The sequence below is a fragment of the Bos indicus genome, chromosome 5, assembly GCF_029378745.1.
Source record: "Bos indicus isolate NIAB-ARS_2022 breed Sahiwal x Tharparkar chromosome 5, NIAB-ARS_B.indTharparkar_mat_pri_1.0, whole genome shotgun sequence".
NCBI lineage: Eukaryota > Metazoa > Chordata > Mammalia > Artiodactyla > Bovidae > Bos > Bos indicus.
The window spans coordinates 53,962,006-53,984,809 of record NC_091764.1 but is presented as its reverse complement, the minus strand read 5'-3'; the positions used below and the strand labels follow the sequence as shown (position 1 = coordinate 53,984,809).

The window sequence follows — 22,804 nt, the reverse complement described above, 5'->3', positions numbered from 1 at the left end:
GACGGCAGCCCACCAGGCTCCGCTGTCCCTGGGATTCTCCAGGCAAGAACACTGGAGTGGGTTGCCATTTCCTTCTCCAATACCTGAAAGTGAAAAGTGAAAGGGAAGTCGCTCAGTCGTGTCCGACTCTTAGTGACCCCATGGACTGCAGCCCACCAGACTTCTCCATCCATGGGATTTTCCAGGCAAGAGTACCGGAGTGGGATGCCATTGCCTTCTCCAGAAAAGGCCTCTAGATAGTTAGATATTTTTCAGGAGGTTTTACAAGCCTGGTTTTTACATCTTCTCATATCTAGAAAAGAATTAAAATCCTTCATGGTGACCTCTACTCCTCGTGACTAGCAGCAACCTTCTGCAAAAACATGTCCTTGTTTGCATGTAACCCCACCTCCACCAAAGTCACATAAATACCGACCTTCACCCTGGCTCTTGAGGGCTGTTTCTCAGAGCTATCTGAAATGTTGGCTTCCAGGCTATAGACCTCATTTTGCCTCAAATTAAACAACTCACAACTCCTGTGTGGTGTATTTTTTTCAGCCAACAAATCGAATAGTGTTATTGTATTAATTGGGATAATTCACGTAAGTACCTAGAACAGTGTCTGACAGTGATAAACATTTAATAAATAAGTAATTATAATTATTACCATAACACCATTTTGATTCTTTGTCCCTTGGGCTTCAAAATTGCAATTATTTCAATTAAATTATCTTGGCAGTTTAGAAATGATTTAATTCTAGAACAAACAAAAGCTTCTAATAAGTTACATTTTTTTACCTAAGATGAATGCAACATTTTTATCTCTTTCACTTTTTTTTTTGGAGCAGGAAAGGGGGAGGGTCAGTAATTGACAGAAAAACTGGAAAATGATTTCTCAAATCCAAGACCCTGATTATTCTTCCAGATTCTTTCTTTTTAAGTAATACTTCAACCTTAAAAAAATTAAAGGAAGCCAATGTAAATGTTCGTTTCCAGCACTTCCTTTTTCCAACTTCTCCTGAAACATGTCTAGACAGGGGGAGGAAATAAAGGTATAAGAAATCAAACCAAGACTGATTTTACCATTATCCCTAGCAGTGTGAGTGTGAGCGAGAGCGTGTGTGTGTGTGTGTGTGTGTGTGTGTGTGTAGCAAATAACTAAGTCCTATTTTGAAGAATTAAATAATTTGAAGGACTTCCCTATCCGTCCAGTGATTAAGACTTCTGCTTCCACTGCACGGGGGGCGTGGTTCCGTCCGTGAGAGAACTAAGATCCCCACAGGCTATGTGGCCAATAAATAAATATATATAACTTGAGAAACTAAAACGAATTCATTTACAAATGACTTTCTCTCACATGTTTCACATCTTCAAGTCCTTTTGTGCTACTCTTCCACCCTCAGGGTAAAATTTATTTTTCCCTTAGAGTGAGTGATTCGGTGAATGAACCGAATCTCCAGCACTGCAGTGGTCCTTCTTCTTGTGCCCCCCAAAAGACTTCAGTTGAAGAATGGCCCAACACTTTAACTGCGAGCTCACAAGGAGACTCAGAATTATGTTTCCGTGCCTTGGGCCAGGTTCTTCTCTTTTTGTACGGCTTTCCCTGCCTATAGGTTGCCCTACTGCCCAGGGTACCTACACAAAGGTACCACACACGGGCTCCTAGGTTGTGCGCCAAGTACTTCGAGTAAAGCACGTCCCAACCGATGTGGAACAACAGTTCGACCAGACTTATGACTTTCTCTCAGGGTCAAAAGTAAAATCTGCAGTGCAGCGCTCCGAGCCATCAAAGTGTCTTTGACAGTTGCCTGGAGCATGCTCAGTCGGCCTGGAGTCACTGGGCTGCAGCTGGCGCCCACCCGCGGCCCCGGGTTCCCGCAAAGCCCCGGGGGATCGCCGCCGCCCTCCCCGGCCCCCTCCCCCTCGCGGAGCCCTCGCCCTCCCCATCCCCGTTCCCTCCCCGTCCCTCCCCTGGTGTCGAGGCGCGCGCTCCTCGGCATCCACTAGGGAGCTCAGCCGCCGCGCCTCCCCTCCACGCTGCCTCCTCCTCCTCCACCTCCTGCGGCGGGCGAGGACTCGTCCAGGGACATAAATAAATAAATAATTCCATTCACCCTGTGATAGCGAGGCGAACAGGCGGCGGACGGACCGCTGCAGCGCCCACCCAGTGCCGGAGACCAGGTAAAGTAAGTGACACCCCGGGAGGAAACGAGGACTAGGAGGAGGAGGGGACGCTGGCGGAGAGGAAGGCGAGCGCGCGTCTGTCACCCGAGCTGCCCGGGTGAACGGCACGAGCGTGTGAAAATAATGGCCAGTCTGTGACACGCGCTCCAAAGCCAAATTTGCCCGCGAGCCCTTATATAGACAAAAATCCCCGGAGCGGCCGCCGGAGAGCTCGCGTCACCGAAGCGCGCGGAGTGCAACGCGGGACCTGCGGGGGCGCAGTCGGGCGCGGGCTGCGGGCACGCGCGCGTCAGGGAGGGGAGTCGCGAGGGGTCCAGCGCAGAGAGCGCTCCGCGCCCGCGCGCGCTTCCGGCCGCCAGGTTCCGGCACTCGGAGCTCTGGCACCCAGGCTCCCCCGGCGCTGTTCCCCCGCACCCTCCCCCCACCCCCCGCCACTTCTTTCTTGGACCTACGAGTCTCCCTGGCAGGTTCCCACCTGGCGCTTCTCCGCAGCATCTCGCCCCGTGCCCGCCAGCATACCTGGTGGGCCGGGACTGAGAAGCTGGGTATTGGGCGGGAGTGGGGATGGGGGTGAGAATGTATAGGGAGCCTCTTCTTTTAGCAGATGGTCGCACTCAGGCTGGGAAGAAGGGACGAAATACCGGGGTCGGGGGTGGCGTAAGAGTTTTTTATGCTTTGTGTCCCAGGTAGCCTGGCGGAGGCGAGGCAGAAGGAAAGAAAGGTGTGTAAGGGAGAGACACACCCGGGGACAGAAAAGGAACGTGACTTAAACGCGGGCGGAGGAGGGCCTGCGCCTCCCGGCTGTTTTTCCTGGCAGAGCTGTGGCGCCACGCTGGGGGTGCCAGGCCCAGCCAGGTAGCGAGGAGGCTAGTGAGGTGGCTCACGTGTGAACTGCCTCCTCTCTCGGGCGGATGCTGCTTGGGTGGCTCCTGTCTCCACCCCATTTTTTCCCCTAACTTCCGCGAAATTGCAGACTGGTCTTGGCAGGGCGGGGTGGGGGTTGGGGGGATTGTGAGCAAGGCCACTTTCCTGGTAGGGCTGAGGAGGGAAATTTGTGATCTACGTCAGGGAAGTTAAAATTACACACGCAACACACGCAGGAGAGGAAACGTGCGGTTTACTGTACAAGTACCTCTGGTAGTAGTAGTAAAGCTAGCCTGTCCTATCTTCTTTCTCCGGTCTGTTAAGGGGCACAGCAGGGGAGTAAAACCACCAGCAGTGATGAGGGTGGAGCTGAAAAGCGTGGGCGGAAGGAAACAGTGAGCTCTAAATGCCCTTTCCTGGCACCCAGTGCTTTATGGTAAATCCAAACTGGGAACTCGGGAGGGTGCAGACTTTCAACGGACCCTTGGCTTAACAGTGCTGTGTCATTGGAATCTCAAGTACGAAGTGTGCATTTTGGAGGAACTTGGCTGAAAAATTAGAGCTGGGTTCTGGCAGCAGAGACTGATGAGGGTTGAATGAGGTGACCCTTTCATGGCCCTGGTGAGGCAATCTTAGCTCCACTCTCTGCTTCTGAGCACATTGCGTTTAAAGCAATCTAAGTCAGCCGGCAACTGAATGATCTCAGTAAAAGGGAAAGATTACTTAAGCAACTCGGTGTGTTGTGTAACAACTCATAAAGTCAGAAATTAGTTTGTTTTTTTTTTTTTTTTTTGCAAAATTCACATCAGCAGTTTGCAGTTATGTACTCCCCTCCCCTTTGGGCTGTTTCAATAATGGTAAGTGAACGGAAATTTTAACACTTGTTTCTCAATGTCCAAATTAGTGCCCCTTCCTATAAATGCTCAGTTTATTTGTAGACGTGCATTTAGTCTTTTATAATATCTAGCTGATATTTTTGGCCTTACGCCCTCCTGAAGGGAAAAAGGGCAAAGAAACTTTAAGAAATATCCTTTATGGAGAGTTATATTCTTGGATCATGGATCAGAAGTAAAAGAAGTCTCCTGTGATTGCTTTTCATTATATATTCATTTATCAAACTTTTTTTTTTTTTGAGACATTCACATGGAAAAAGGTAATTAACTTTAGAGTTAGACCTGGATTTCAAGCTCACTTCTTCACTTTTGTAAGACTAAGTAATTATTTAACAGTCTTATCCTTAGTTTTTCTTACTCATACAATGAAATTAGTGGTATCTACCCTGAAGTGCTATTGTGAGGAATAAAGTATACTGAAAACACCTGAAAAATAAACTAGCTAAGGTGGTCCAGTGATCCAGAATCCGCCTTCCAATACAGGGGACACGGATTTGATCCCTGGTCCAGGAAGATCCCATATACCTCAGGGCAACTGAGTCTGTGCACCACAACTGTTGAGCCCATGTGCTGCAACCACTGAAGCCCACTTGACCTAGAGCCCCTGCTCCTCAACAAGAGAAGCCACTGCAATGAGAAGCCTGAACACCACACTGAAGAGTAGCGCCTGCTCCTGGCAACTAGAGAGAGCACCAAAAACCCAGCACTGCCAAAAGTAAAATCTATAAAAATATATTTTGACAAAAATAAACTAGCTATTTTTGAAACCCTAAAATCACTCCAGACACTGCACTGTGGTTACAAAGATAAATAAGGTTGGAATTCTGCTCTCAAAAAAAAAAAACAACAAAAACATCTAGTCATCTGGGCTGATCTTCTTTCTGTCCTCTTTGCTGTTTGTTTCCTTCTCAATGGAAGAAGCATGTTTCTCAAGGAATTTGAAAGGATGTAGCAGTTTTAAGAAATGTAAGATGTGCTAAGAGGCACATTTGAGAAGGGCACCTTGCTTCAGAAATCTGTGTGTTCAGCCCCATCCATTTGCCCATTGACCCAGTAGAAACAAGTAACAGAGGATTTTCTGTTGTTATGAAGGCAGGACATGCCTTCCCTGAAGAATGTCTTTGCTAATGGATTTATTTCTTTTCTTTCTTTTTTTTAATTAATTAATTTATTTTATTTTATTTTTAAACTTTACATAATTGTATTAGTTTTGCCAAATATCAAAATGAATCCGCCACAGGTATACATGTGTTCCCCATCCCGAACCCTCCTCCCTCCTCCCTCCCCATACTCTCCCTCTGAGCCGTCCTAGTGCACCAGCCCCAAGCATCCAGCATCCTGCATCGAACCTGGACCGGCAACTCGTTTCCTACATGATATTTTACATGTTTCATTGCCATTCTCCCAAATCTTCCCACCCTCTCCCTCTCCCACAGAGTCCACAAGACTGTTCTATACATCAGTGTCTCTTTTGCTGTCTCGTACACCGGGTTATTGTTACCCTCTTTGTAAATTCCATATATATGTGTTAGTATACTGTATTTATGTTTTTCCTTCTGGCTTACTTCACTCTGTATAATAGGCTCCAGTTTCATCCACCTCATTAGAACTGATTCAAATGTATTCTTTTTAATGGCTGAGTAATACTCCATTGTGTATATGTACCCCAAGAGTATATTCACTATAACATTTTCTCTCTAATGCTCACCATGTTCTGGGCACCGTCTGTTACTCCTTTTATCACTTTAACAATCCTAAGAGGAGGATCTATGGATACTCACATTTACAGAAGAGGCGCAGAGAGTTAAGAAACTGACGCAAAGTGCACAGCTAGCAAGTGGCTGAGTGGGGGTGAGCCCCCAGGTAGGCTGTCTGACTTTATCCACTGAGTAGTATGGCTTTTTCTGCATGAAGCTGATTGAGGGCAGGGACTTCGTCTGTCGTGTTCTTCCTTCCTCGTGCAGTGCCTGGCAGGTGATAGTCCTGAACAACTGATTATAGAAAAAATGAAGCAAGGAGGGAGGGAGAAACAAAGGAAGAGTGAGCATCCTTTCTTGCCTACAACTCTCAGTCTGGCAGGGAATTCCTCGTGGAACTCTGCCCTGGGGGCAGGACAGTTGAGGATCTTTTTATGATTCCTTTGTTACTTACACTGTGTGAGCACAAGCATAGAAATAACTCAATATGTGGTCTCTGATTCACACTGATGTATAGCAGAAGCCCCCACAATATTGTAAAGCAGTTAGCCTCCAATAAATGTAAAAAATCCAAATCTTTCATATTTGCATTAACTCTTGTTTTAAAAGGTGCAGGGACTTCCCTGGCATTCCCAATGCAGGGGTCCGGGTTCCATCCCTGATCAAGGACCCAGATCCCACATGCCAGCCAAGTAAATAAATGTTTTATTAAAAAAAAAATACATGGTAGCTAGTGTCAGGTATTAAATATTTGGCCTTAAGACTAATAGGTTTTTGTAAAGTTCACTGGCTTATTCTTCTTAACAGATTTTTGGGAACCCTTTGAAAAGCAAAGTTTCTCAGTAGATGGCATGATAGTCCTGGATTGCATAATAAGCCATTGAATGAACTCTCATTGAGAGGTCATCATTGTTGACTTTCTCAAAACTATTTGGATCAAAGTATGTAGGGAATGTGTTGAGAAACAACTGCATACACTAAATATCTTTGAGTAATATGACTTTCTTTTACAAACTTACAGAGAAAGCTTCATTTTCTCAATAGGTCCCTGAATGGTGAATACAGGGTCCTAATCTACCTACGTGGAAGATTCACTTGTTTTTATTAACCTTTATTGAAATTCCAGATAAGTTTATGAAAATTTTACAAGGCATTTGGGTAACAACTACAAGATGCTGGTGTAAAGGTATTTTTGTTAAAAGTTTTGCACAGTTAAGATAGCCCCACAAGAAAATGACATGCTATCGGGTTTAGTAGGGCTTCCCTGGTGGCTCAGTGGTAAAGTGGGAAAGAATCCGTCTGCCAATGCAGGAGATGCGGGTTCATTCCCTAGGTTGGCGGGATACCCTGGAGAAAGAAATGGCAACACACTCCGGTATTGTTGCCTGAGAAATCCCATGGACAGAGGAGCCTGGTGGGCTACAGACCATGGATTTGCAAAAGAGTCAGACACGACTTAGCAACTAAACAACAACAATAATTTGGTTTAGTTATCTGAACTGCTGATTAATTTTTGGTCATGTTTGGAATTAAAACATGGCACTTAATAAAAAAAAATTAAAATTTTCAATGAAAGTATCTAGTATGAATGGTAACACAGAGAAATATTTGTTTAGATAAGTAAAGGTCTGTACCAAATATTGGTATTTTTAAAAAGTGTTTACATTAAATGTTGGCTGTTTCATACCTAATAGCACAATGACATGTAGTATTATTAATCATCCACACTCCTAAACAGTTTCTGATTAGAGCTAATGTATAGAAGTTATAAATTATAAGAAGCTACTCTACTAAGTAATTTATTTCTTTTGGAACTAGATTAGACATGAATAAACAGTAAAAGCAAAAAGGCATGCATTCACTTGAGAAGTTTCTAAGGGATGAACTGATTAATAATATTTGTCTGTGTTTGAAATTGATTCTCTAAAATGTCAGAAACTGAAGTTCTGTCAGTTTTTCTCAAATATACAAAAGGTACATTCAGTGATCGGCTTCCCTTGTAGCTCAGTTGGTAAAGAATCTGCCTGTAAGGCAGGAGACGCAGTTTTATTACTGGGTTGGGAGGATACCCTGGAGAAGGAAATGGCAGCCTACTCCAGTACTCTTGCCTGGAGAATCCTCTGGACAGAGGAGCCTGGTAGGCTACAGTCTATGGTGTTGCAAACAGTCAGACACAACTGAGCGACTAAACCACCACTACCACAACATTCCGTGATAAACAGTGTTTCTCAACAGGTGACAGTGTTGGCATTTTGGGCGGGGCTCTTTTGCACGGTGTAGGAATGCCGCTTTTATTGCAGGACACTTGGTGTCTGCGACCCCTGCCCTCCATATGCTGATAGTTTCCCCTTAGTCATAATTACCAAAAGTGTCCCCTGACATTGAATACACTTTTTGGAAGAAAGGTACTATATGTGATTGAAAATTATTGGCCAGTAAAATCAAATTGAAAATGTTTAAGGAAATTATCTTTGAAATTGGTCTATCTTCCAATAAGAAATTCTTCTGTGTTTTCTTCAAAGGATAAAAAGAGTTCTTCCTTGTAAGATATATTAAGTATTAATCAGGTTGTAACTGGCCTCTGAGGCTCTAAATCTTCACTGACTTCACACTATCCACAGCCTTTGGCAGTGTTGGCACCTGCTGCTTCTTAAACTCTTCTCTTGATTTCTAGGTGCTCTTTGTGTTTCTCCTACTTCTCTGATTGCTCATTAGTGGCTTCCTCTTTGACTTTCCTTTCATCTCATAGCTCAGCTAGTAAAGAATCTGCCTGCAATGCAGGAGACAATGCCCGGTTTGATTCTTGGATTGGGAAGACCCCCTGGAGAAGGGATAGGCTACTCACTCCACTACACTTGGGCTTCCCTTGTGACTCGGATGATAAAGAATGCTCCTGCAATGCAGGAGAGCTGGATTCAATCTCTGGGTCAGGAAAATCCCCTGAAGAAGGGAATGGATACCCACTTCAATTTTCTTGCCTGGAGAATTCAATGGACAGAGGAGCCTGGCCAGCGCAAAAGGTCAGACAGGATTGAGCGACTTGCACTTCACCTACTCACTCAAGTATGTGCTCCTCAACTTCTGTTTTGAATTCTTCTCTTGTCTAAATTTGATCCATTGGCAAAGTTTGTCCTCTCTTGGACTGTGCTTTGACCTCAGTAGGAGTAACACTCAAGCCATTATCTTCAACCCTGACCTTCACATAGCTGTGGCCAGAACTTTCCAAATGCCTGCTGGACAGCTCCCCTCTTCTGTGCTGCTGACACTGCCAACACCCTGAGGTCTCTTCTGAACACTCTTCTTTCCTTCTGTTGGCTCTGCTTCTTTTATTGGTGTTAGTATTCTAATCTAGAACAAGAACCTCAAGTCCCCCACCCCCTGCCCCAGCCTTAAATTTTACAGTCAGTTGCTAAGACATTCAAAATATTTCTTTCATCAATGTCCTCTTTTCTGATGCTGCCGGAGTCCAGGCACTTTTGACATACTACTTAGACTCACATCCTAGTCTCTTAGCTGATCTCCTTGCTAATAGTTTCCCAATGTCCTAGTTAATTCTGTACGTGCCTCCAGATACTTGCACTGAAATACACCTCCCTTTCCTATATGTTAATAACACTTGTGATTCCCGTTACCTAGGTTTAAGGACCAACATTTCAATCTCTGTATTTCTGAAAATCTTTTCTAGGCTCATCTCCCACTGCTACCATCCTCAGGTCAAACTGAACTGTCCCTTGTGCCTCATTTATTTTCATTCCGTTTCCTGCCTCCCCATTTTTGGCCGTGCTGTTCTTTCATCTTAAAATGCTCTAACCTCCTGCTGTTTCCATGTCAAGCTTCAACCTTCAAAGCTGGGTATAAACACCACATCCAAATTTTCTCTGAAGCCTCTGGATAGGTACAAGAAGCTTTTTTAAGATTTCAGTATGTGTATTGCAAACTCCAGGGGACAGTAGAGGACAGATGAGCCTGGCATGCTGCAGTACATGGGGTCAGAATCAGACACGACTTAGCTACTGAACAACAACAAATGTGTACTCAGGCAGCCTGTTCTTTTAAAGGCAGTTCCAGTTGTGACTACATTCTTCTTACTTCTACCAAGGGTCCTTAGCTTTCTGGCGCCACACAAAATAAATCTTTTTCTGGGTTGACTGACAGCCTGTACATTTGTGGTGACAGCTGACATGTCTTATGTTTTCTCTATGAATGTAAAATATTCACTTTTTTATCTCTTCTTTATGTGACCTGGTTAAGCTTGTTTTTAGGGCCGATATGTTTCTGGAAGCATTCAAGTTTAGGAAAGTCAGTTTATGTACAAAATAGTTGAAGGATGAAAATGGTTGTTTATGAATATAAATGTTTGATTACTTGCTCATGATCCCACTGGCCATCAGTGTCATCTTTTTTCAGACGAAATTAGAAGGTGGGAAATAAAGGCATATAGAGAGATCTGCCTTTGGAAGGACCCACTGTTACCTCAGAGCTGAACATTTTCTTTCTGTGGCCCATTAGGCTGAGTATAATGAATGAATACATGAATAAACACTGAAAGGGAAGAAAGAAGGAAACTCATTTTAAATTCTGTTTACAATTAGAAATTAGCCTCTCAGTAAAATTATTTGTCTTTGCTGGTTAATGCCATAAGAGGTAAAGAACCTAACATGCTGTGTGTATGTTTGTGTGTATGTATAATAAGTGAATTTAGAGACTAAAGATGTGGCTCTTACATAAAGCTATAGAGATTACTTTGAGTAAAAATAGCTTGCCTTTATCCAGGACTTCTACATGCCAGGCATCATTTTACATATTCATCTTACACCTTTTTAACTAATTTAATCCTCTAAGCCTTGTGAGAAAACATTATTATGACCCTTATTTTACAGGTAAGGGAATTAGGGCCAGAGGATAAGTATCTTGCCCAAGGTTGTACATCTTGTCAGTGGAGGGATCTGGTCCTGAATCTATTAACCACAATGTACCTTCTCAATATTAGTATTTTAAAATATGCAATTCTGCACTGGATTTTAAGAGATTCTAGAGGAAGGAAGTTTGAGAAATGTTAAAAAAAATAAAAAAGACTAGTCAAGGATAACAGGACTTGATCTGTTAAAACACAGAGTTGGAAGAATGATAAGACTTCCTTACTTTTTAAAGGAAATATCTGGAACCAAACTAAAAGGCTTCGAGAAAATAATGACCTCTTATCACTTGTGGACTCAGGGAGGCTGGGGAGCCATTAAGGACTGAATAAACAATAATTCCAGAATTCGATCCCTTTAGCACAGGTAGCAAGATGATGGGGGGTGGGGGAGTGTGCATTGGGTGGCGGGACTCCTGCGGATATGCTAGGCTGTGGGCAGCGGTGGATGCATGAACAGAGGGGTGTCTGGAGAATTCTCATGGATATGTACATGTCACTTCTGCTGTGAAATGGGATTTTGAATAAAGCCTCTGACATATTTCAAGCCAGAGAATGTAATCCTTTAATAACAACTATTTATTCATCCACTGTGCTCCAGACACCGTTTTAGATGTTAGAGATGGCTGTGAATAAAACAGTAAGATCCTTTTAGTCTTGAGTCACACAAATAATGGAACCTATTTTCAAAGCAAGTTTAAGCAATTTATATCTTTCCATCAGCTTTGTGCAGAGCTCCAGTGTCGTGTTCACTGTAGTCTGTCTTAGTCTGTGGGTCTCTCTTTTCTCTTTCCCTTTTTTCTCCATCACTGTGTCACATGTTGGATCAGAGTCTTTGTGGATAGATAGACAGACCTTGGTGGAATTTTGATTTAGCCACATCTCAGCTGTTTAACCAAAATCAAGCTATGTAAACCTTCAGAGCCTCAGTTGCCTCATTTTTAAAAAATGGAAACAATAAAGCCTATATCACAGGATTGCTGCTGGAGAGTAAATAAATAATGCAGATAACATAAGGAGTAATCACAATTATTATTCTTTTATCTTTACTAATATTTTTGGTGCATTTTGAGGCAGAGCCTCTTTATTCTTGAAAAATCTGCTTCTGTGCACAGGTATTTATGAATTTTAATATTACTTTCACAGCCTGATCCAAGTAGGAAATTCAAACAACAACAAATCATTGACTTTATAGTAATATGGGTGTTTCACATATAGACAAAACTCTGAGTTTTGACACATCAGTTCATTTCATTTCAGCTGCTCAGTCATGTCAGACTCTTTGCAATCCCATGAATTGCAGCACTCCAGGCCTCCCTGTCCATCACCAACTCCTAGAGTTTACTTAAATTCATGTCCATTGAGTTGGTGATGACATCCAGCCATCTCATGCTCTGTTGTCCCCTTCTCCTCCTGCCCCCAGTCCCTCCCAGCATCAGGGTCTTTTCCAGTGAGTCAACTCTTTGCATGAGGTGGCCAAAGTACTGGAGTTTCAGCTTTAGCATCAGTCCTTCCAAAGAAATCCCAGGGCTGATCTCCTTCAGAATGGACTGGTTGGATCTCCTTGCAGTCCAAGGGACTCTCAAGAGTCTTCTCCAACACCACAGTTCAAAAACATCAATTCTACAGTGCTCAGCTTTCTTCACAGCCCAACTCTCACATCCATACATGACTACTAGAAAAACCATAGCCTTGACTAGATGGACCTTTGTTGGCAAAGTGACGTCTCTGCTTTTTAATATGCTATCTAGGTTTGTAATAACTTTCCTTCTAAGGAGTAAGCGTCTTTTAATCTCATGGCTGCAGTCACCATCTGCAGTGATTTTGGAGCCCCCAAAAATAAAGTCTGACACTGTTTCCACTGTTTCCCCATCTATTTGCCATGAAGTGATGAGACCAGGTGCCATGATCTTAGTTTTCTGAATGTTGAGTTTTAAGCCAACTTTTTCAGTCTCCTCTTTCACTTTCATCAAGAGGCTCTTTAGTTCTTCACTTTCTGCATATCTGAGGTTATTGATATTTCTCCTGGCAATCTTGATTTCAGCTTGTGCTTCATCCAGTCCAGTATTTCTCATGATGTACTTGCATATAAGTTAAATAAGCAGGGTGACAATACACAGCCTTGACATACTCCTATCCCAATTTGGAACCTGTCTGTTGTTCCACCTCCAGTTCTAGCTGTTGCTTCTTGACCTGCATGCAGATTTCTCAGGAGACAGATCAGGTGGTCTGGTATTGCCATCTCTTTCAGAATATTCCACAGATTTTTGTGATCCACACAAAGACTTTGGCATAGTCAATAAGGCAAAAGTAGATGATGTTTTTCTGGAACTCTCTTGATTTTTTGATGATGCAGTAGATATTGGCAATTTGATCTCTAGTTCCTCTGCCTTTTCTAAAACCAGTTTGAATTTCTGAAAGTTCACGGTTCACTTACTGTTGAAGCCTGGCATGGAGAATTTTGAGCATTACTTTACTAGCATGTGAGATGAGTGCAATTGTGCGGTAGTTTGAGCATTCATTGGCATTGCCTTTCTTTGAGACTGGAATGAAAACTGACCTTTTCTAGTCCTGTGGCCCCTGCTGAGTTTTCCAGATTTGCTGGCATACTGAGGGCAGCACTTTCACAGCATCATCTTTTAGGATTTGAAACAGCTCAATTGGAATTCCATCACCTCCACTAGCTTTGTTCACAGTGATGCTTCCTAAGGCCCACTTGACTTTGCATTCCAGGATGTCTGACTCTAGGTGAATGATCACACCATTGTGATTATCTGCATCGTGAACATCTCTTTTGTATAGTTCGTCTGTGTATTCTTTCCACATCTTCTTAATATCTTCTGTTTCTGTTAGGTTATTTCTGTCCTTTATTGTGCCCATCTTTTCATGAAAAGTTCCCTTGTTATCTCTAATTTCCTTGAAGAGATCTTTAGTCTTTCCCATTCTGTTGTTTTCTTCCATTTCTTTGCATTGTCACTGAGGAAGGCTTTCTTATTTCTCCTTGCTATTCTTTGGAACTCTGCATTCAAATGGGCATATCTTTCCTTTTCTCTTTTGCCTTTTGCTTCTCTTCTTTTCATAGCTGTTTGGAAGGCCTCCTCAGACAACCATTTTGTCTTTTTTGCATTTCTTTTTCTTGGGGATGGTATTGAATACTGCCTCCTGTGCAATGTCACGAACCTGCATCCATAGTTCTTAGGCACTGTGTTTATCAGATCTAATCCCTTGAATCTCTTTGTCACTTCCACTATATAATCATAAGGGATTTGATTTAGTTCATACCTGGATGGTCTAGTGGTTTTTCCTACTTTCTTAAACTTAAATCTGAATTTGGCAATAAGGAGTTCATGATCTGAGCCACAGTCAGCTCCCAGTCTTGTTTTTGCTGACTGTATAGAGCTTCTCCATCTTTGGCTGCAAAGAATGTAATCAATCTGATTTCAGTGTTGATCATCTGCTGATGTCCATGTGTAGAGTCTTCTCTTGTGTTGTTGGAAGAGGGTGTTTGCTATGACCAGTGTGTTCTCTTGGCAAAACACATACAGGAAGAGAATTCAACATTGATATTGATGCTGCAAAAATATTTAAGTGCTGAATTTTTCACATAGACACAAAATTAGTAACATCAACTGGGAATATATCCTAAAGGAGTTTTAAGATGGAAATTCCTGACTTTCTACTTAGAAGTAGTAGCACATATAAACACATTTAAAGACTGTGGGAAAGGGAAAAGCAATAGCAATTTGCTATCAGGATTTAGAGATGTTTGTTCATACTAAGATACAAACCTATGTCAACATAACTATTGTTGTACTTTTTTTTAAAGCAACATTTAAGTCCTTCCTATGTGTCTGATCTTTTAAAAATAGAATTTCTATTCTTCATTATTACCAAGTAATATATATGCAGGTCGAATAAAGGCTCAGCAAGATGAAGCTGTCCATTAGAGAACCCCAAAGGTCAGTGTCTCAGAAGATGTTTCAGTGCAGGCTGCTAATGGCAAGTAGATCTTGCTCGCATATGTTAAGTCAATTTAAATCAGTAAATAATTGAGCATTGCTCCATGAAATAATCTGCACAAAGACTCGAAAAGATTATGTCTAGGTCATCTTTCCTGATCTCCCTAAGGAGACTAATTTCAGAGACATTCTCTGTGTGGGGAGTTAAAGAACAATCAAGTAGGACTGAGTGTCAAAATGTTAGAGCAGTGATTGTCTACAACATTGGTTAACCAAGTACAGATAATCCTTGAGCCGCATCTGGCCTCCTTCCTGTTTATATAAATAAAATTTTTTTCTGGAATATAGCCACGCCCATTGGTTTCTGTGTTGTCTGTGGCAGATTGCCTGCTGCAGATTGAGTTCAATAGTTGTGATTAAATCTGCTAATCCTAAAATATTTTTCAGTTTAGAGAAAACTTTCAGTTTAGAGAAAAATCTTTCAGTTTAGCTAAAAGTATTTGTTGACCCCTGCTCTAAGATTCCAGAAGGAGACTTTGCTATGTAATGGAGTGATCAAAGAAAGCTTCAATGAAAGAAGTGGGAACGTTTTAGAGCTGAGAGATGAATAGTCTAAGTAAAATGAGATCCATAGCTCTTAACCCTGCCTCTTAAGATTCAGTTATTTGTAATGTCCTCCTTTTTCTGTAGTGCCCCTTCCTAGTACCATATGAATTCCAGGTATTTATTGTCTGGTGTCTTCAATGTAGCAATAAAATGCTTGAATGTGTTTTCCTAAAGCTATGGCCTCTTTCACGGAGAGGGCAGTGGCACCCCACTCCAGTACTCTTGCCTGGAAAATCCCATGGACGGAGGAGCCTGGTGGACTGCAGTCCATGGGGTCGCAAAGAGTCGGACACGACTGAGTGACTTCACTTTCACTTTTCACTTTCATTCATTGGAGAAGGAAATGGCAACCCACTCCAGTGTTCTTGCCTGGAGAATCCCAGGGACGGGGGAGGCTGGTGGGCTGCCGTCTATGGGGGTCGCACAGAGTCGGACACAACTGAAGCGACTTAGCAGCATGGCCTCTTTCAGAAGAAAAACAATCAATGTACCAGTTTCTTTTTCTGAACTTAAAAAGTGGCAGATACTGCAGGAATATTTGCATTATCACTAATGGATATGACAGCATAATAAGCAGATAGGAAAAGGTGAACAGTTCAGAAGAAACCTCAGGGGATATAAGACAATGTAAGCCCATCCCCCATGGACCACATTAGCATCTCTCTGGAGAGTCATCTGGCCACTGTGCCCTGGGGAAGAACATTAATTACACACAGCAATGGCCTACTACTGGAGGATTTAGTGATGTCAGATCTCAAGCTCATCTAAAAATGTTTTCCTTTTTTATTGTTAATTTTCTTAGTAACGCAGTTATTTAAAGAAAAAAAAAAAAAAAAACTTCAATAGGAAGCATGCAAAATTTATTGTTTTAAATTTATTTTTACCAATAACAGTTTTATTACTCTATTACCCTTTGTGGGCCCATTATGTACATTTGTTTTCAACCATTTCAAAAAAGGCTGTATACACTTATATAGCTGTATTACCAATTAAAAAATCTCATTCTAAATGCTTAGAAACCTAATTATTACTGTTCATTGGGATACTTCAGTATCAATGATCAAAATTATTATGCATATTTGATCTGTAACTTTCATTTAAGAGTAAATGTTCCCTCCAACTTTTTTAGGATATAATCAGTTTTAAATCGGGCTTCCCCAGTGGCTCTACAATAAAGAATCTGCCTGCCAATGAAGGAGGCAAAGGAGATACAGGTTCGATCCCAGGGTTGGGAAGATCCCCTGGAAAAGAAAATGGCAACCCAGTCCAGTATTCTTGCCTGGGAAATCCCGTGGACAGAGGAGCCTGGCGGGCTACAGTCCATGGGGTCACAGCACTATTTTAATTATTTCACATTTTATTAAACATCTTATTTTACCAGTTTTTGTCTTAAAGCAGTACTACTAACGTCTCCTCAGCTATACAGTGAGATACTGAGATGTGGTCTATAAAATCTAAATTGAAAGATGTAATTTTTTTGGTCTTCTCTTGGCATTCAAACTATTTACATACTTAGATTTTTGGAATTTGAAAAGAAAAAAGAGAAGACACATATTCAGAGATATAGCTGCAGGGGCTTACATATATCACCTCACATAATCCAGAAAGTCACTATCTGACAACATCAACAGCCCTGTTACATGGGTATCCTGTATCGTTTTCACTAATTTAGGAAGAAATGAAGCATCTGATGTGTCAGGTGGGTTAGCTCTATTTCCAAAATCCACAAAGCTCTATTTCCAAAATCCATATTTTCCCCTCTGTTCTATGTAGTCATCCCAGGTAGAGGTAGACTCCTCCCTCTCTGCACACACATTTTATAGAAAAGGGAAATTGTGGGGAAGATCATAGAGAAACAGTTAGAATTCTGTCCTTCTTGAATGTGCTGCTTTTTAAAAGAGTCCTGCTTTTAAATATGAAAATCACACCTGTAAGTCTTTCACACAAAACAAACAAAAAATTAAGAGGACAAGATAAATGTTGGCAAAATTGTATTTTGTCTCTCTTCCGTATTGTCTTAGTCCATTTGGGTTGTTGTAACAAAACACCATAGACTGGGTAGCTTATAAACATCACATTTATTTCTCAGGGTTCTAGAAGCTGGAAGTCAGAGATCAGGGTGCCAGTGTCATTGGGTGAGGGTCTGCTTCTGGGTTTCAGACTTTCAGTTGTGTCCTGGCACTGTGGAAAGGATTCTGGAGCCCTGTGAGGTCTGTATCTGTGTGCGGTTTCAGTCATGTCCAGCTCTTTGCGACTCCATCGACGGTAGCCCTCCAGTCTCCTCTGTCCTTGTGATTCTCCAGGTAAGAATACTGGAGTGGGTTGCTGTGCCCTCCTCCAGGAGATCTTCCAGGGATTGAACCTGCTTCCCTTATGTCTCCTGCAGATGGGTTCTTTACCACTAGTGCCAGCTGCGAAGCCCTGTGAGGGTATATATCAGAGTACTAATTCCATTTATGAGGGTTCCATCCTCATGACCTAAACACCTCACAAAGGCCCTACCTCCTGAAATGATCGCATTGGGCATAAAATTTGATCATGAGTTTGGGGGGCCACAAGCATTCCGACCGTAGCACGCATGAATAATCCTTCTTTCAAAAATGTCAGCTCTGTGAACTGTGCATGTTGGGATGAATGCTAGTACCAAGAAATTGAGTAGACATGGATAACACTATTTAATTAAGGCTATGTTTAAATAAATTGGGATCTGAATATTGTTCTAACCTTTTTTTTGAGTACTTGATTATGCTTTTTAAAATAGGTACATTCAGTTCCAATTATACCTTAATAAGAAAAACTATTCATGTCACATTTAAAAAAAATCTTAGTAATAATTGGTTCATTTAAGTACCATAACTTCATTATACTTGAAATTCATTGCAAGAATTCATCTTATACAGAGTTCATTTCAAAAGGACTTAGGAAGTTTCCCACTATAAGCAATTTAGCTCTTTACATAGCCTTGTTACAGGAACAGGAGCATTCAACTGTAGCATGTTGAAGACGGTGCTGTAATGAAATTCCAACATCATTGTTTTAAAATGTATTTCTTTCATAGAAGAAAAACTTCAAAATATATAATTGAGGTACTACATGTTTTAAAATGTGAGACAGTTGAATTGAATGCTATGTCTTGTTTATCCACTAACACACAATGTGAATGGGACTTTTCTTTGCCATTGACAATAGAATATAATTTGTGCATTGCAATTTAAATGTCCCTTCCTTGACCCGCAAAAGATATCCAATCAAGGAAGGGCTGGGAAAATTATAAGGTATTATTACCACCTACTGAGGACTTTCCTGGTGGTTCAGACAGTAAAGAATCCACCTGCAATGCAGGAGACCTGGGTTCGGTCCCTGGGTTAGGACGTTCCCCTGGATGAGGGCCCTGAAACCCACTCCAGTATTCTAGACTGGAGAATCCCTATGGACAGAGGAGCCTGGCAATCTACATTCCATGGAGTTGCAAAGAGTCGGACAGAATTGAGCAACTAAGCACATAAACATACCACCTACTGAATATTATTTTATAGCACAGAGTTGATGGGGGAAAAAAGGAAATGCTCCCTTGTTAACGGAACACGCGTATGAATAGTCTAGGGGCCTCCCAGGTGGCACAGTGGTAAAGAATCTGCCTGCCAGTGTAGGAGATGCAGGAGACACAGGAGATGCAGATTCCATCCCTGGGTCAGGAAGATCCTCTGGAGTAAGAAATGGTAACCCACTCCAGTATTACTGCCTGGAAAATTCCATGGGCAGGGGAGCCTGGTGGGCTATCGTCCTTGGAGTCAAAAGAGTTGGCCACAACTAAGAGACTGAGAACACACACACACAGATTCAAGTTGAAAAAATTATGATCAATAATCCTATTAAGGAGTATCAATTAATTCTGAAAACAAATGATATCCCCAAATAATGTATTGGGGTGAGAAAACTTTCTACAAGGGCTGTTTTGGCTCCTGAAATGGACCACCCATTTTTGAAATCAAGTAATTAATGATATCAAAGAAAGTGGTTCTGATATGCTCTTTATGTTATTAAAAGGCATCAGGATAATACAAGGTAGTTGAAGTGCCATGATATTTTTAAATTGAAGTATAGTTGGTGATGGACAGGGAGGCCTGGTGTGCTGCGATTCATGGAGTCGCAAAGAGTCGGACACGACTGAGCGACTGAACTGAACTGACTTACAGTATTAAGTTAGTTTCAGCTATATAGCAAAGTGATTCAGTTTTATATGTATATATATATGTATACATATATGTATATATATAGATTCTTTATCAGATTCTTTCTATTATAGGTTATTACAACATAGTAAATATAGTTCCCTGTGCTAAGTAGGTCCTTGTTGTTCATCTTTTTTATATATAGTAGTGTATATTTATTAATGCCAAACTCATAATTTATCCCCCCTTTCTCCTTTGGTAATCATAAATTTATTTTCTATGTATGTAAGTCTGTTTTTGTTTGTAAGTTCATTTGTATAACTTTTTAAGATTCCACATGTAAGTGATATCATGTATTTGTCTTTCTCTTACTTAGTATGATAATCTCTAGGCTCACTTTTAAACTTAATTTCAAAAGAGAATCAAAGTTTGTTTTTTAAAAAAAAAAGTATATTATTTGCCTATGCAGACATCCCCTTTCTACATTCCTGGGAATTCTCTCAAATTCCTAGAAATCTGAAAATAAAAACACATACAACCTTGTTATTGTTTTAATTTTACAGCTTGATTTTTGTTTCCAATATATCAGTGATCACTACTAAAAACTTTATTTTCCTTCACTTGACACTGACTTTTACCTTTTCTTTTTTTTCACATTTTCTTGTAGGAGTAGTTTCCTGATAGGATTGAAAATGGGTATGTGGAGAGAAGTGTGTGCCAAGATTGGCAGACATTCAGATGCTGCATTTGTTGGCTCTGTGAAACTAGTACACCACGTAGTCACACAGTTGTGCCAATAATAATAATACCAGCAAAGTGACCAGGCATTTGTATCTTTGGTGACTGTTCCAGTTCTCATAGTGTCATGGATGCTGCTGCCATTACTCCAGAAACCCATCTTTGGCATGTTGCTGAACAAGTAGTGTCCTAAGCATCATGAAGACATTTTTGCTCCTGGCATTTATGTTTTCTGAACACATAACGTGGATTTATCTGTGAGCTTTATAAAGTGCTGGAGAGTCTAAAAAGATGTGCCCGTTGGAACCTGCATGTTGCCTCATTTTGGACCCTGGCCTGGTTCCTGCTCCATGACTTGACTCTGTTGGATCTTGGCATTGACTCTGGCCAGCACCTACTGACTGCCCTCTGAAATGCCCTTTGGCTTTACTGGAAGGGGAAACTACAGATAATAGTCATGGGAACCTAAAAGTTGCCAGAAGCCAGACTGACAAAGAAAAGCACAAAGAACATGCAACAGCATGGTGCCTAAAGTAACTGGCTTGTAGATTTACCACCCTGGGCTGTAACCTTTAGCTATCAATACATAGAGTAGGAATTTCCTTCTACAGCATTTTACTTGTCATAGAACAGAGTTGGAAGCACTTTATTAAAGTATCTACTGAAGGTAGGAAGCACTCTGATAATACCTAAATAACATCTTTTTATGGAAATTCTCTGTTTGCTTCTGACCAAACCGTTTGATCATTTACTTCAAACAAAACTGAAAAAATTAGACAGCAACAAGAATCATTTGTCATGCAATACAGATATTCTGGGTGGTCCTCTAAAAGTGCTCAATTTCTGTTTGTCGTCTATAGATAAGCTCTTCATTTTTCTTAAATTTCCTTTGACTTTTGATAGATATTTTGGTTTTTAATGAAAAAAATTCCAACATATTTTTTCATGAATACAAAAAAGGAAATATTGTGAGTTGATTTTTAAGTTATCTTATTAGCCTTTTATTGTGTAAAAATTATCTTATGATCTTAAGACTACTTGTTTCTACTATTAATATTTAGTTATTCAAGTTGTCTCAAGTCAACTCTTAATAAAGGTAAAAAATAATGTTCAATAGAATGAAGAAGGGGAATTGGGTCACTTTTATTCTGGACAAAACTATAGTCAATAGAAATTAAGGGAATTTCAGCATTTACACAATAAGCCCATTACATGAGGAGAACTAAGCTATGTGTTATGTATTTCCACATTTCCTGTAACATTCAGTATATAAAAGGTAACTGGAACTCATTTCTTTTATTATACTTAATAGCATATTTTCTAGCATCATAACCCAGTTAAAAGTCATATTCTGCTTGAGAATTTATCTCAGATCAGTAAGACTTTGCAGATTTTGTCATATGTTGTGGCATAAGTGGACTTACCAGGTGGCACTAGGGGTAAAGAACCCACCTGCCAATGCAAGATATGTAAAACACATGCGTTCGAAGGAAACGGCCACCCACTCTAGTATTCTTGCCTGGAGAATCCCATGGACAGAGGAGCCTGTCGGGCTACAGTTCACGAGATCTCAAAGAGTTAGACATGACTGAAGCAACTGAACGTGCACGTGGCATAAATGTATTGTTTGGCGAGGTGGATGGCTAACTTTATGAAATAATTAATCTTGATGTTTTTCTAATGCATAGTATTTTGAGTTTATATGTAGTGTGAATGAGATCAGTTTTTTTTTTTTTTTAATTTTAGAGTTAGTATTAGACCCATTTCTCCATGAAGAGTGAAATAAAAGATCTAATCTGCATATGTCATTTTCTATTTGACAAGTCTTTAGTCATGTGAATATATTACCTAAAGTAATGTGTACTCATAAGATTTATAAAGGCAAAATGGTTTATTCTTATTCAATTATATCCTCATCCATCATTACTTTTTTAACATATATAGGTGGGGGTGGTGGTTTAGTCACTAAATTGTGTCCGACTCTTGCGACCCCATGGACTGTACCCTGCCAGGCTCCTCTGCCCATGGAATGTTCCAAGCAAGAATACTGGAGTGGGTTGTCATTTCCTTCTCCAGAGAGAGGATCTTCCTGACCCAGGGACTGAACCCAGATCTCTTGCGTTGCAGGCAGAATCTTTACCTACTGAGCTACCAGGGAAGCCCTAACATATATAGGTATCATTTATTTATTTATTTTTAATTAATTTATTTTCTGGCTGTGCTGGGTCTTTGTTGCTACACATGGGCTTTCTCTGGTTGTGGTGAGCAGGGGCTACCTTTAGTTGTGGTGGCTTTTTGTTGTGGAGCACATGTTCTAGGGTGTGTGGGCTTCAGGAGTTGCAGCTTGAAGGCTCTAGAGTGCAGGCTCAGTAGTTGTGGCACGTGGCCTTATTTGCTCTTCAGCATGTGGAATCTTCCCAGACCAGGGATTGAACTCATGTCCCCTGCATTGGCAGGTAGATTATTACCCACTACTCCACCAGGGTAGTCATCATTCATCATTAATGTACTCATAAAACACCACTTGGCTTTGGACAAATTACAGTCCAAATTACAGTCTGTTTGGGTAATGCCTAAGTTCAGAATTTTCCAAACTTGATTACAGATGCCGTTTTTGAACAGAATTTCACTTAATGGAGCACCACTGAGGAAACAGTGCCTGGAGGAAATACCTCTGTGTTTAAACAAAATAGAATTTTGAAAATATTATTTATAAAGTCTGACATGTGCCTGAAGAGTAACTGAATTTGGATTTCATTTCCATAGTTCAAACATGTAATAATATATTCTAAGGTAT

At 41.0% G+C, this 22,804-nt stretch overlaps 1 protein-coding gene across 5 annotated transcripts in view; it reads left to right on the top strand.

Annotated features, from left to right (window-relative positions):
* The first annotated feature begins 1,973 nt into the window (after positions 1 to 1,973).
* SLC16A7 (solute carrier family 16 member 7) overlaps positions 1,974 to 22,804 on the top strand; it is a 194,925-nt gene continuing 174,094 nt past the window's right edge. For 2 of the 5 annotated variants that reach the window (XM_019960910.2, XM_019960907.2), the window contains exon 1: positions 1,975 to 2,160. The gene's annotated coding sequence lies outside the window, so the exon portion shown is untranslated. Of the gene's footprint in view, positions 2,166 to 22,804 lie in introns of all 5 variants that reach the window. The other 3 variants (XM_019960911.2, XM_019960913.2, XM_019960909.2) reach the window with 3 other exon arrangements.